We start from the raw sequence: 17,048 nt of genomic DNA on the forward strand, positions 1-17,048 counted from the left end.
AATTCAGCTTCCAGATTCTATATCATAACTGCTTTCTCCCAGAAATAGTGTCAATACTGTCATAGACATGTTATGGATTACAGAGCTTGTGAACAGGCCATGCTATTTTGTAGAAAAATGAAAAACAAACACGAGGAAGAAAATCCACTCCAGAAAATTTAAGTAAAATAGAGATGTATAAAGTCTCGGATTTGTCAATTAAGTCTTAAATATGACACAAAAGCATGAACAAAAAAAAAGAAAGTAGAGTCAAATTGTACTTCAGTAAAATGAAAAACATGTGTACACCAAAGGACAGTATCACAAACATGAAATGGCAGTGTGCAGAATGGAAGGAAGTATTTGTAAGCCATATATGTGATAAGGATTGAGTATCCAGGTTATATGAAGAGCACTTAACAACTCAATAACAAAAAGACAAACAACCCAATTTAAAAATGGACAAAGGATTGAGGAGACCCTTCTCCAAAGAAGACACATAAATGCCAAGAGGCATGTGAAAAGAACAGCATTAATCATTAGCAAAATGCAATTTAAAACCCACAATGAATTATTACTTCGCCCCCACTAAAGTGGGTATAGTGACAATTTTAAGTGGATAATAACAAGTATCAACAAGAATTTGGAGAAATTTGAACTTCTATACATTGCAAGTGGAAATGTATAATAGTACAGCCACTGTGAAAACAGGTTGATGTTTCCTCTGACAGCCAAACATAGAATAAGCTTATGACTTAGAAATACTACTTTTAGGTATATTCCTGAAAGAATTGAAGCCAGGTATTCAAACAAGTTCCTCTGTACAAAAGAGGCATTGTTTTAAACAGTGCAAAAGTGGAAAGAACCCAGATCTCTGTAAGTGGAAGAATGTAAAAACAAAATATGGTATATCCATATAATGGATTATTATCCAGCCATGAAGAGTACTGGATTATTGACACAAGCCACAACACAGATGAACTTTGAAAACATTATGCTAAGTGAGAAAAGCCAGACACAAAAGGGTAAATGTAATATTACTATATATACATGAAATATGCAAAATATATAAAAATATAACAATAGAAACAGAGGGAAGAAGGGGGGCTGACTACCTGAGTACAAAAAAACCAATGAAATCAAAAGCTGATGATTTGAGACTATCAATAAAATTGACAGCATAGATGTAGATGGATCAGGAAAAAAAAAGACAAAACACAAATTACCAATATTAATAATTACAGAGGTGATACCATTGCAGATTTGCAAATTCTATAGCTACTTAAAGGATAGTGAGTGGATATTGAGAACAACGTCATGCCTACAAATATGACAACTCTAATTAGATCCACAAACTATCAATGATCACTCTAAAAGAAATAAATCATCCACTTAGCTAAATATCTATCGTATAATTTATCTGTATTTAAAAACTTCTCCTCAAAGAAAATTCTAGGTACTGATGGTTTCTACAACAATTTTCATGAAAACTGAAGAAGAGAGTACATCTCAGCTTATTCTGTAAAGCCAGCATTATCCTGATACCAAAACCAGATGAAGATAATACAAGAAAATATTTCTATTGAATGTAGAGGGAAATCCTATACAAAATGTTAGCTGAACTCAGCAATATATAAAAAGAATATTGTAGCATGATTGAGTGCTTTATTCCAGAGATGCAGGTTAGATTTTATGTCTAAAGCAGAATCTATGTAATTTGATACATCAACGAATTACAAGAGGAAAGCTGTACAGTCATGACATTTTATGCAGAAAAGCATGTAAAATAATCCAATATCCACTCATGATTCAAACAAATACCTCTCAGCAAAGTAAGAATAGAGAAGAACTTCCTTAACCTGCTAAAGGTCTTCTGTGAAAAACCTATAGTTAACATCATACTTAATGATGAAAATGAGGAATGTTTTCCCTTTAACCAGAAACAAGCCAAGAGAGTCTGTTCTTAACACTTCCATTCAACAGTGTACTGGCTGATCATCTCAGCACTGTTAAATAAGAAAAATAATTTTAAAATACCCATTTTGTAAAGATGTAAATGTATCTTTATTCACAGATGAAATAATTATTATATAGAAAATCCATTGGAATCCATAAAATGCTTCTAGAATTAATAAATGAATTTGGCAAAGTTGTAGGAATTAACATATAAAATGAATTACAATTCTCTTAGCAATGACTGAAAATTCAAATTAAAAATAATGCCACTTACAAGAGTACCAAAAAATATGAGGTATTCAGGACTCTATTTTGATAAAAATAAAAGACCTAAAAAGATGTAAAAAACCTAAAAGCTGAAAATTATAAAACATTGCTTAAATAAATTAAAGAACACCTAAATAAAAGGTGGTAAATACATATTCACGGATTAGAGGATGCAGTAACTTTACGATGTGAATTCTCCTCGGGGCAATCTAAAGATTCAGAGCAATATTACTCAAATTAGCAGACATTTTGGTAGAAATTTTCAAACTGATTCTAAAAGTACTATTGAAAGCAAAATACACATAGCCAAAACACTTTGAAAATTAAAAACAAAAAAAGAATTAGAATTATTAGCCTTCTAGATTTATTATAAAGCTACACTGTGTATAACAGTGTGATATTGGTAAATAAACAAATTGAATAGAATCAGATTATGCATATGTTATCAAATGATTTTAAAAAAAGGTGAAAAGGTGATTAAGCAGAGAAAGGATTGTCCTTTTTTTTTTTGGCTGTGTCCACAGCTTGTGGAAGTTCCCTGTCCAGCAGGGATTGAACCTATGCCACAGAAGTGACCTGAGCCACTGAAGTGACAATGCTGGATCTTTAACCTGCTGCTCCACCAGGGAAGTCACAAAAGAAGAGTCTTTTTAAAAATATTGTTGAAACAACTGGCTCATGCAAAACTGGACATGTAAGAAGAAAACCCACAAAAATTTGACTTATGCCTGGTACCACATTCAAAAGACAATTAAAAATTAATTTTGTACCTAAATAGAAAACATAACATTATGAGAAAAATAAAAGCATACAATCTTATAAAACTTCATATGAATAGTCATAGCCAAAAACTGATCATAGCACCATTCCTATCAATAAAAGAATGGATAAATGATATATGCATAATAAAATCTAGTCAGTAATGAAGATAAACTATTGATACAAATTACATGTATCTATTTCAAGGAAATTATGCTGACTGAAAGAAATAAAAGAGTGCACACTGTAAAATTCTATTTAAATAAATTTCTAGAAAAAAATAATTTATAGTGACAGAAAGCAAATCAGAAGTTGCCTGGGGATGGGATGTGATAAGATTCTAGCAAAGACAGGGACTGAAGAAACTTTGGGGTGACGTATATGTTCCTTATTTGATCATGCTGATGTTTTCATGGATACTTACACATGTCAATACTTAAAGTTTACAAATTAAAAATGTGAAACTTATGTAAATTGTATAATCAGAAACTGTTAAAATTGGAACAAATTTAATGTTTGGAGCCTGAAAGTTTTTGAATTTTAGATTTTTGTACATAAAGAAAGCTAATAAAGTTATCGTTACAGGGTGGGGAATGACACATGTAAATGCTTGAGTATTGCCCACCAAATTGGGTCCAATAAGGCAGATTCAGCTTTAACATTTAGCATTTTTAAATAGTTCATTTTTTAGAAATAATGCAGATATCAGATGTAGTTTTATGTAACAGATCAGTCTAGGTAGATTAGATAGAGGATGAAAAGGATGGATGGATGAATAATTGGATGGATGAATAAAGTGATAGCTGAAAGTAGTAATGGGGTAATAACCACATAAATCAATCAGTAAGTGCATACTTTAGTCTAACCTTGAAGTTTGTATCTCTGGATGTTTATATAATCCAGGTTAAGCTAAATGCTTTTTCAAATTCTTTGCAGCATCACCATATGGATGGATTCTTAAGCACAGAGGCGTCTCATTTGCAACTGATAACCCACAAGAGAAATGTGAGAAAATGTGATTAAGCTAACTAACTATGTACATCACAGTTCCGTTTTTATCTATCTATGCATTACCTTTCCTGCAAAAAGAATTTTTTAAAATGATGCTATTACTTTAATAGCTTCCATTTGCATTTTGAATTTTCATTGTGCCAGTTATCCGATTCCACTTATATGGTGGAATTTGTGGGCCTCGTGGCCATTTTAATGTGATGCCTTTTATAATGTAATTGAGAGAAGTCTCCAATGAATAAAATAAATGGTTTCAGAGGGTTCTTAAGCCCTCAACAGACATCAGCTAAAATGTTAAGAGTGCCTCCAAATCCCACTGGTGCTATATTTTCTAACCATGAAAGAAATGTCATTACTGTAAATTCCCAGCTTTTGTCTGAAAATCTTGTACTAGATCCCTTGAGCACCAGTTCAGTTAATTAATTCAAACAATTTCCTCTCTAATCTCTAAAACATTTTCATATTTAAGACAATAAATGAGGTACTTAAGGGGCTCAACTCATTGTTGGTCATTAATATGCCAGGGAATTAGAAAAATTGCCCCTAGTCTTCAGTGACATGAATAATGTCTCTTTTTTTTTCCTTACAATGGTTCTGACCTGGACAAGGTTAAAAGCATGGTTTCTCTGCAACTGAATTTAAAAAAAAAAATCCTATTTTCCACTTGCTTTGGTTTTTAACACATATATCCAAATACTCTGTCTTCCCTTTCAGCAATAAATCTGATATGGAGCTTGATAGGTTATGCCAATTTAAAGATTAAATTAGTTAATAATAACTTTGAAATTAGTGATTAGTTTAGAAGAAGAATAATTGCATTTTCCTTGAACCAGTACATAAGGTTAATGCAGTTGGGAATGTGATGGCTCCAGTAACTCTGACACTAATTGGTGATTGTGTTACATGTTAAGATAAGGAGTCAGCATGAACAAATTCTCATGAGGTTTGCAGGAAGACAAAGCTATTTCTTCCCAAACCTACTTTTCTCCATTTGAATGACTTGTTTAATTTCATAAAAGGTTGGTATGTGACCTTCAGGATAAAATTTCATAGCATTTCATGCTACGGACTCTGGTGTATTAAGTTGAAACAAAGCACAAAAAACAACTTTTTTTTCTGTAAGGCAAATTCAGCCATCTATTTATCAATATATGAATCTAATAGTTCAATTTCTGAAATTGACTATCTTGGGGCTGGAGGGAATATGTGAGATGAAAAGAAAATCAAGTTTGTAATTTTTCACATTGCTTTATGTTTATATAGCCCTTACTCCAAAAGTCTTCTAAATCATTATATAACCATTTTAAATTTAATCTTCTTAATGTAAATGCAAACATATTATCATAAGTATGATTTTGAAGTATTGAAGAAGAATCTATATTTTTTGCAGAAAGGGAGCATAATTATGCACAGCAAATTGTCCATCAGATAATTAGAGCAGATAAGAGAAAATTCCCGTAAATGCTAATGCAGAATTACAGGTTCAATGTTGTCTTTGGTTATCAATATTGCAACTCTAAATAAAAGGTTCCTATTATAGTTTTCTCATTTCTAGTTTTTAAAAGCTTAGTTATTTATACTAGTAAACAATTTCAGCTGGTAAATAACACTAAAAAGTCACAGCACAATGTTTTCTTTATCAAGCTGTTAGAATTTTACATCTAATATGCGTCATTTATTTATTTACTCATCTATAGATCTCCTTATCATGAACATTACCATAGTGAAAAGCATGTTTGGTTAAAACAATGATGTAGATAGATGTTGCAAATATATTCTTTAATCTGTTGCTAATTCAAAAGTGGGTTGCTTTATTTAACAATATTACATTATAAGCCACAGTTTTCGAAAATTGTTTAAAGTATGCATACTTTGTTTAAAGTAGGACCTTGCTTATCTTACCATATGCAGTGTGTTTTAGTAGCTGTAAGGGCTTAGAAAAATATGATGATCATGTTCATATTTTCCATATTTAAAAAGGTTTTTAAATTTAAAAAGAAATATAATTTTTTTTGAGATTCTTTTTCTTTTAGTCACTAGCAGTAAAGGTCAGTGCTTATAAGGTTTTAACATGACAACCTGGAGAGTTATTTCCCCAATACCTGAAATACAGTATTTATAAATTAAAACATAAAAGTAACCCATCACTCGAGGCTATTCAAAGGAAAATTTGAATAAATTTTTTAAAATAAGAAACCTAAGTATTTTCTGCTTACGCCCCAGCAAAATCCAGATTTTTTTAAAAATAAGTATTTTCCTAAATATTATTCAAATAGATATAGCCAAAAGACTCCACATTTAGGTGGATGAGTACTAAAGACACAGTGTCATGAAAAGAAAATATTTTGTGTTGATTTAGAGAAAACAGAATACCTCCAAATGATAAGGTGCCTATTTGTAGCTGTGTTACCCAATCTGAGCAACTTATAATTTTTCATTTTACTTCTGCTCCTTTCTCCTCAGTTCATGGACTGTTTTATTCTAAAAATGACAATAAAAAACAAAAATGGAATGTTCAAAGAAATTAACAACTTTTAAATAATGTAAGAAATAAGGAAATAATGTTAAGTAAGGAAGAAATAAAAATAGAAAAGGTAAATACATAGTCAAGATGACAATATTTTTTACAGGTTTTATTGATAGAGAAAATAATGAATTTATTTGAACATATGTGAACATGTTTTTCTTTAATAATAGTTAATTAGACCAATTACCATAAATATGCATTTTACATATTTCAGTATTTCTGTAATTATTATTACTTTCAATTTTTTTTTTTTTTTGTCTTTTTAAGAGCATACCCATGGCGTATGGAGGTTCCCAGGCTAGAAGTCTAATTGGAGCTGTAGCCTCTGGCCTGTGCCACAGCCATAGCAACTCTAGATCTGAGCTGCATCTGTGACCTACACCACAGCTCATGGCAATGCCAGATCCTTAATGCACTGAGCAAGGCCAGGGATGGAACTTGCATCCTCATAGATACTAGTCAGTTTCGTTTCTGCTGAGCCACAATGGGAACTCTTCAAATTATTTCATTACTGCTACTTATCTAAAATATACACTTGTATTAAAAAAAAACATGTATAATCTATCACTTGTTTCACCACTCTAGTCACCACTTTGCAGGTGTCTTTAACAGTGGCATAAAATAACAGAGTAGACGGAGTAAACTTACTTTATTCAATCATTGTCTTTTTTTTTCCATATATTTTCAGGATTGGAATCAATGGTTCAAAGGATAAGTCAGTTTCTAATGTTAATAGATCATTTCAAAATTATTCCCAATAAAATTATAATAATTCACAGTATCCCTAGAAATTTAAGGAAATATTTCTTCTCCCTATTATCCTGATTTCCTAACACTAGTAGATGACATTGGTCATGTTTTATTTTGTTTTATCCTTCAAATGTATGGAAATAATTATTTTTTAGCCATTAATGGGGCATATTTTTTAAAGTTTATTAATCATTTGCATTTATTCTTTTGTACTCATTAAATTCTGTCCTTTTTCCCCTTTTTATTAACATATATTGCAAGATTTTTATATTTTTGTAGTGTTCTCCAGAGACACAAAACCAATAGGATGTCTATATAAAGAGGGAGAGATTTATTTTAAGGAACTGGCTCCTGTGATTATGGGGGCAGACAAGTCTGAAATCTGTAAGGCAAGTCAGCTGGCCAGAAATTGAGATAGTGCTCAAATCTGCAGTACTGAGTCAAATTCATAGGGCAGCCAGCAGGCTGGGAACTCAGGCAGAACTTCTATGTTATAGCTTTAAGATATAATTCCTTCTCTGGAAAATTCCAGTATTTGCTTTTAAGGGCTTTAACTGATTGAACAAGGCTCATTCACCTTGTGGGGGTTAATATGCTTCACTTAAAATAAGTTGATTTTGAACACTAACCGTAGATACAAAACACCTTCACAATAACATCTATCATCGTGTTTGACAAAATAACTGGCCAACATGGCTAAGCCAAGATGACACATAAAGTTAACCATCCTGTTTGCACTGTCTCTCATTCATTCATTCTGACCGCTGTATGACTGAATTTTCCAGCCTATTCTTCATCCATTTTTGTTCAATTAGGTTATTTGTTTTTTGCTATTGTACATAGCATCTTTCTTAAAAATTTTGTATGTGTAATCTTTGATAGGCATTTCAGTTTTTCTTGGCAAAATATTACTCTTTTAAAATAAAGAATAGGGAGTTAGACTTGCCCTATAATATGCCAAGACCTTTATAAACCTATTCTAATTAAGACAGTATCGTAAGGTACAGGAAGAGATAAATGGAACCACAGAATAGAAATAGGAGTCCATGCATGGATGGTATTTTAATGACATGTCAAGTAAGCTGGGAAAGGTATCTTCCTACGTTACACAAACAACAAAGAACAATAATGTTATAACAAAGAACATTAATGTAAAAACATCATGAAAATATCTTAGTGAATTATGAAATTTTGAAAATATATTTAATAAAATCTGGCCAAACTATTCATGATGACAACTTCCCTTGGTATTATTCAGCACTGATTTTATGTTTTGGGTTAGTGAAGACATAAGCAGGATAGTAGGTGAAGCTAAGCTACCTTCTCAATGAGTTTTTTTAAGAAAACAGATAATGTAATTACTATGTATAAAGCACTATTTTAATTATATCTGCATTTTGTCATCTGGGCTTTATTGCTAAAAAGGACTATAACTCACTTTGATGGATCAGTTGGATCTTCAATATACCCTAGGTATCACCTAAATTGATCTTTGAAATTAAAAAAAAAAGTCCTCAAACTTTTATTGCAACGATATTGAAAAATGCATTGCCCTCCACAGGCTTTCTAAAAATTCCCAAAAGGCATATGTCCTTATAATCATGTATGGTTCATAAATCCTGCTTCTGCTAAATTAGTTCAATTTGGCAATCATATGCCATTACATTTGGGCTGTTCTTGCTCTCTACCACATTTGCCCAGCTATAACACTTTGCCTTTAATTAAATTTTTATGTACACACACACCCACACACATGTACACAACAATGTTTTAAGTTGATTGTATACACAGTGCGCTACTGTGACTGTCAAGAGATAGGAAAGATACAGAGTGTGTATTATCTCAATTTAAAGTGTCTGATCATTACCTCCTATTTTCCAGATCATTTCCTCTAAGAGCCCAATTCAAACAATCCTAAAAATAAATCTGGATCTTCTTCAATCCTTAGATCCTTTTTGGTTTTTACTGTCTATGACCTGCTCCATACTCTTACTTCCCCTTGCCCACCTTACACCACAAGGAAAAACATCATTGTCACCCCTCACATAAAGCTCTTAAATCAAATCTAGCTTCTAATACTGGCTTAGATCACAAAACAAGTTAAACCTAAAATTCTAATCTCTCCTCATATGTCCTTACACAGGTGAACATAAATGAGAAAACATGTGAATTGCTATCATCTTAGGTTCTTGACAAAAACCTCAAACAAGTCCTTATGTTGCTGGAAATTAGACTGTATTGAATTTAAGCATTCACATTTCCACTTTCTTAGTTAATTATTTTGTAATTTATCCACTTAAATCAACTATCAGTACTGCCTTTCCCATCATCACATTAAACTGATGACATTGTTGCTTATTTCACTGAATCTCCCACCACCCATCTATCTATGTTCAGTCCATTTACTCTTTTTGAACTTCCCTTTCTCATAGCTAAGGCTAACCACTTTACCTGTACAAAACATCTCAAATTTTCTCACTTATTCAAAGTTTGCTATTGAATTGGAAAACTTTCTCTTTTTCCTAAATCATTAATATGTATGGCTCTTTGGATCATTCCTGTCAGCATATAAGCGTGTTATTATATTCCTACCTTAAAATTTGCACATCTTTCCAATTATGACCAATATGGAGTAACTGGATTTATACTTAAGTTCTTACTGTTATTAATTGTAAAAGGTCATCATAATACAGAAACAATGGCTTACAAAATGTGGATGACAACTGGCAAGTCTACAATCAGTGAAGCAAAGGAAGAAGAGGAACAAAGTCAGTGATTCCCCATATTAATCCAGGCTTTATTCAGGAGAGCATTTTTCACGCAATCATGGAAGAGGAAATAAGAGTGAGACAGAGATTTCAAATCACAACTATCTTTCTGAATGAAGAAAACAGGGACTGGAAGTCAAGAGCGGCCTTGCTGTTTTGGGCCCTCTCTGGGGTGAAGATGCATAGAAGGGGGATTTATAGAAAAGCAACCCCATAAATCTGTACAAAAATTCTTGCAGTTCCTTGGTTGGTCCCATATATATATATATGACAAAACTGTAAGAGGCTTAACAAAGCCACTACATTTCCAGAGTAACTACCAGAGATTTCAGAGATTACGCAAGGCTGAAAAAATACTAAAGTTCATACACATCTAAAGTAAAGATGACCTCTTTCCAAATGTACATGGGATATTTTCCAGAACAAATCATATACTGACTATAAACAAAATTTTGACAGTTTTCAAAGAATGAAATTTATATAGGATATGTTCTCTGACCACTGCTGACTTTAATTAGATCTCAATTACATAAAATGTTCTAGAAAATGTTTGAAAATTGAGTGATATGTTTCTATACAATCCATATTTTGAAGAAAAAATAAATTGATATTAAAAATACTGAACAGGTAAACAATAAAGAAAATACAACATATCAAAACTTGTAGACTGCAACTGAAGTAGTGCTAAAAATAAATAGCTTTAAATGCATATATTAGAAAAAAAGAATTTTAAAATGAATAATCTAAGCTTCCAACGCAGTGAGCTAGAAAAATAAAAGGAATTTAAGACAAAATTAAAAGAAGGCAAAAATAACAGCAAATAAAGGAATGAATCAATTTAAATAAGACAGAGAAATAAAGGCAAATTTGTTCTTTGAAAAATTATCAAAATTGATGAATCCTTAGGAAATCTAATTATAAGCAAAAGGAAAAGTGAATGGTAAATATAAAAAGTGAATCACTGAAAAATATTTTAATAAAACTGGCACATGAAGAAATAGAAAACAAATGATCATATATCTGCTAAAGCAATGAATCCATAATTGCAAACATTCTCTAAAGGGAAAGTTCAGGATAACGTACCTTCAATAGGGAGTCTATTAAAATATAAAGGATAAATTTTAAAAATTTGCACATTTTCCAGAGCATACAAAAAGTAAGAACAATCATGAGGATAGCATAAATGTGATACCAAATTCTTAAACAGACATTAAAGGAAAGAAATAAAACAGCATGCATCTGTCACAAATATCATCAATTAACCATTAATAAGCAGAATAAAGATACATAAAGAGGATAATATATCATGACCAAATCACATTTATTCTAGGAATGAACACTGTTTCACACTTCACAAATCATTTAATGGGATTCTCTAAAGTAGGAAAAAAAAAAGGAAAATATATATGGTTTTCTCCCCATATGCAAAATATGCTCTCATTACTTATAGATGGTATGTATGATTGTGTATGTGGAAAACCATAAGGATCAAAGACAAACACTTAGAAATAATCAGTAGATTTGGCAATGTACCTAGGTATAAGGTCAATATTTTAAAATGGATTTTTGTATGGAGTTCCCATTGTGACACAGTAGAAATGAATCTGACTGGTATCCATGAGGATGTGGGTTCGATCTCTGGCCTCACTTATTGGGTCAGGGATCCACCATTGCCATAAGCTGTGGTGTAGATCACAGATGCATCTTGGATCCCACATTGCTACGGCTGTGGCATAGATTGGCAGCTGCAGTTCTGATTGGACCTTTAGCCTGGGAAGCTCCATGTACTGCAGGTGCGACCCAAAAAAGCAAAAAAAGAAAAAAGAAAATTTAAAAAAATAAATAAAATAGATTTTTTGTACATCAGCAATAAAAAATAAAAAGTGAATCTTAAAAATATAGATATATGAACAATATATTGTTCATATGTATTTACTACTAACAATAAGTATAATAACAGGTGTGAAAACTTCCACATTGATAATCATAAAATATTAGCATAAGAAATCAGTGATGAACTAAACAAAAAGAGGAATTTACCATGTTTTGGGATGTAGAAAGTGAATATGTTTGAGTCTCATTTCTACTCTAATAACACTATTTAGTCTGTGTAATATTAGTGAAATATTGACAGCTGTGTGTGTGTGTGTGTGTGTGTGTGTGTGTGTAAGTAAACTCAAAAGCCTAGAATGATCAAGATAACACTGAAGAAGAATGTAGCTATTAGTATACCGGCTAAGATTTAAGACTTACTCTTAAGCTATAATCATTAAGACAGTATATATTGTCATAGATAAAAACACAAATTCAGAGAAAATAAAGCAATGACATAGAATAGCGTGCATTTAAACAGATCCAAACATATGTATAATCACTTGATTTATGACTGCAATTTAATGTGGAAAGCTGATATTTCCCAAAATTGGTGCTGGACTGACAATATATTTAGTACTCATAACAAACAAAAACTAACTTTATCTGCCTCAAAGATCAACTCTAAGAGGAAAAATAGAAAACTTTTAAATGAATATATATGAAAATACCCTTATGTCTTTGATATAGATGAAGATTTCTTAAATAAGATGTAGGAGTCAATAATAAAAGAAGTATGATAAATGAGCCTTCAGTAAAATGAAGGACATTTGTCAATTAAAATAACAATTAAGTAAGTTAACATAAACACAGATTACATTCTGGGAGAAGATCTCAGTACAACCCTTATCTGAAAAATATCTCATATCCAAAATATATTTAAAATTCTAATGAATTATTTACAAGAAAAATATAGTCAACCCCATTAAATAGACCACAGACTTCAACAGGCACTTGGAAAATGTGGGTTTCAAAATGGTCATTCCCAACAAAAAGTGGTTCACCTCACTATTCATGTGAGAAATGCAACCACTAAAACATCTCAATCTGAAAATCCTGATACTACTAAGTGTTGATGAGGATATACAACAGATTAAACATTTTTATGTTGTTAGGGTAGGTATAAATTACTAAAACAACTTTGGACAGCTGTTTTTAAGTACCTTCTGAGTACTATTAGAAATATATTTCCAAAAATAGGGAGTAGTAATGTCCATAAAATACATGAACAAGAACGTCCCTAGCAGTTCCACTGCTGTGTTGGAAAAAAACTAAATATCCATCAATGGCAAGATGGGTGAATAATTTGTAATAGAGTTTATAAAATGGATACTACACATTGTGATACTACACAATGAAAACAAATGAGCCATTTTACAACATGAGTGAATTTACAAAAATATCCATATACCCCTAATGTTTACACCCCTGCCTTTTTTTTTTTTTCCTACACTTTGGGTTATAGCCTCCTGCCATGTTTCTCAGCCTCAGTCTCATGCCTTTCTTCCTGAGATGCTTTATGAACTTTGACTTCCAAATCTAACATCTAAAATTCAGCTCTCTCAATTCTCATACTCATATCCAGAGCCACAATTTCTTATCCAAATCCATCGAGATTCTCAAGAAAAAAAATTGTAAATCCCATTTTTTAAAATCATATCCACCTGCCTAAAAGAGGAGTTGCCTATCTGTTATACAACCATGGCTTAATTCAGTTTCAAAATACACACAGATACATCCTTCCTTCCCTGTCATCTTAGCCATTTGCTAGGATATGTGCATGTCTTCTCAAGAGGATAGATTCTTTTATTTTAGGCATGGAAACATGGAGAAAATATCTCTGTAGGTTTTGTGATGGAAGGTATAATCAGGGTATTATTAAATGTATGTATCTACTAAATGGAATATATAAGAGAAGAAATTTGCTGGAGTCAAACAATTAGGATACTAATTTACTTTTTTCCCCCACTGGTTAAAGAACTCTGTTTTACCCTATATATACACTATTGCTGGTTCTTCTAAACATAACTGAAACACTCAAGTAGACAGATTTTTCTCATCACTTATGTTACACTGACTCAATCTGTAATTAAAATGCACAACTCCATGACATAGTCAAACTTCAGCGTTGTGTTAAATTCTCCCTCATTTCCATTTTCTCAAGAGTACTCCATGTCTGGCCAACAGGAAGCACTCATGCATTCCTTACCCTGTCAAATTCTAAGAAAACAAGCCTTGAAACACAACCACCTCTCCTTTGGCTCATCCATCAGCACTTACTGTGCTCTTGCCTCATGCTTTGGTTTCTCAGATGGCCCACAAGTTGCCCCAAATTCAGGAAATAGCATCTCAATATCTATAACAGGTCACAGTAAAGCCCTTGACACAACACTGAATGAGAGGGAAATACTTTCTACCTTTCTCCTTGGTAAAGCCAGGATCATAGTAGAACAATATTTTAATAGGCTTGAGGCATATAATATCTAGATTATCATATAAGTAACAGAAGCCAAAGGAAAAGGAGTAATACATACTACTAAGGATTAGGTGAATTCAAATGACTGGTTTTATAGAGCAACATTTTCTTCTGTAGAAAAAAAGAACTTAATAAATGTCAAAATGGGAGCATCAGGAAAAAATTAAATCATTCCTGTTATTTTGAGATCTTGCCTTCTCTAGAGATATATTTGAACTTTTTAACCTTTTAAGTCATAAGTTATAAAGATAGCTTGTTAATGCCTGATGCCATATCAAAGACATCTTTTCAGGCATATCCAGAGTACATTTTCATAAAACATCAATTTAGGTTCTGTCAGTTACATCTGCTCCTGAGAGATTTCATCAGTCACATTGTGTTAAATCACATGACTTTACATGAAATGATTGAGAGCATGCAGATAGAACACATCCAAATATGTAGATTTCAATAGAAAATTTTAAAACAACCCACAAGAACTTCATATACCAAGAATTTTAACATGACTTTATTCCACAAATAGATTTTAACTCAGAGAGTTAAATAAACACAATGTAGAACATTAAAAGTCAAATTAAAAAGACAATTTTTCTCTCAAAAAATGTGAAGTTTTATGGAATTTTCTTAGCAAGTACTAAAGTATAGAATATTCAAACTTTTTAATGATTTAAAAAAAACCATTTAATTTCAAATAATTCTACATGTATCAAGTCCAGGGTATTTAGTTACCAAAATCTATTCAAAGGAGTCAAATTCAGTGCCAATGAAGGAGAAGTCATATTAAATGGGGCTTGGTGAGAACATTCTTATGAAATTAATTTTATTATTCCTTTACATAAAATCCATGAAGAGTCTAATTCCTTAACTACCTTACAATCTTCTGTTTTATCTTTTGAGATGTCGTAGGATATATTACCTGCAAGAAATACTCTCAAACTCACTTAAGAAAAGCAATAAAGTTTCAAAATGTCTGTTAAAAATTATATTTTGATTTCACCAGAATTAGAAATCCATACAACAAGAAGTCTCTCAGTCTTTCTTTCTCTGTCTTTTTTTTTAAGGCTGCTCTATTCTCTTTTCTGCAGACCACCTACCTTCTTCTATAAGGTATAAATCTTTGGTTTTTCATATATTCCTCTCATGCATTATTTGGGATTATCATGAGGTATCTCTTTGTCTCAGAATTATATGATTCTGTGAATCCAGTGCTTAACAGTTTGACAAATTCAAGTCCCATTCTTAAATTCCACTTCCTAGATAAAAAAATCCACTTGCTATAACTTTATTCAAAGATGGAGTTACCATTGTGGCTCAATGGTAACAAATCTGACTAGGATCCCTGAGGATGTGGGTTCGATTCCTGGCCCACGGCAGATTCCTGGTTAAGGATGTGACATTGCCGTGAGCAGTGATGTAGGTTGCAGACGTGGCTCGGACCCCATGTTGCTGTGGCTGTGGTGTAAGTAGGAGGCTACAGCTCCAATTCAACCCCTAGTCTGGGAACTTCCATATGCCACAGGTGCAGCCCTTAAAAAAAAAGGAAAACAAAATAAAACAAAACAGAACAAAAGGTGTATAGCACTCCAAAGCAAATTTTCTAGGAAAGAATTAAGGTGGTGCAAAATGATGGTCATTTTTAACACCCAGTACCCAAGTATGTTTGATCTTGGCAGAGCTATGGAAAGCTTAATCTTGGCCTAATTTTTCTGTGCCCATAATTTTTATCCACTTTATATATAAATCAGCTTGATTTATTATCAGTAATTTGCAACTTTTTTTCTTTCTTTCTTTCTTTCTTTCTTTCTTTTTTTTTTTTTTTTTTTGCCTTTTAGGGCCACACTTGTGGCATATGGAAATTCCCAAGCTAGGGATCGAATCTGAGCTACAGCTGCCAGCCTATGCTACAGCCACAGCCATTGCAATGCAGGATCCCTGCCACATCTATGACCTACACCACAGCTCTCAGCAACTCTGGATCCCTGACCAAGTGAGCAAGGCCAGGGATCGAACCTGTATCCTTATAGATACTAGTCAGATTCATTTCTGCTGTGCCACAATGGGAATTCACATCTGTAACTTTTTTATAACTCTTTTCTTAAATATTTTTTAAATAGAAATTATTTTTAATTTGATAATTTTAAATCACTGTCAACAATCATTGAACATTCTTTTAATTAGCAAATGAATTATACACTGGATCTGTAACTATGGTTTACTATTTCTACCATCACAGTTATATTTTTTCTAATAGCAGCTTTCAAACATTCTGTGCATAGCATGGTTTAATGGTTTATCTTATTACAATACAGATTCCAAACTAATTTGTGTCTAAGATTTTCAGCCACTAATTTCAACAAAATCAGCGAGATAAAAAAATAAACCGAAACAAAATGTTATATGTTACACAGAATGTGAGTCGCATATCAGGTGCTAAGTATTTATAGTATTTGTGCTTTAAAATCTATCAATTAACCTTCCATTTATAACTAATTTCATCAGTAGACAATTAATTGCACACTAATTTATGACCTTGCAGTATTACTGGGTGACTCTTCAGGAGTTTTATTCTTGTTTGGGATGGTATAATGAGTTGTGAATGATCCTGTTAAAAAAGATTTTGGAAGTTTCATTATAAAATGTCCTGATGAGGAGTAATAAGTAGCCAGACAGAGAAGGGAAGAGC

Source organism: Sus scrofa, chromosome 5 (genome assembly GCF_000003025.6).
Source record: "Sus scrofa isolate TJ Tabasco breed Duroc chromosome 5, Sscrofa11.1, whole genome shotgun sequence".
Lineage (NCBI taxonomy): Eukaryota > Metazoa > Chordata > Mammalia > Artiodactyla > Suidae > Sus > Sus scrofa.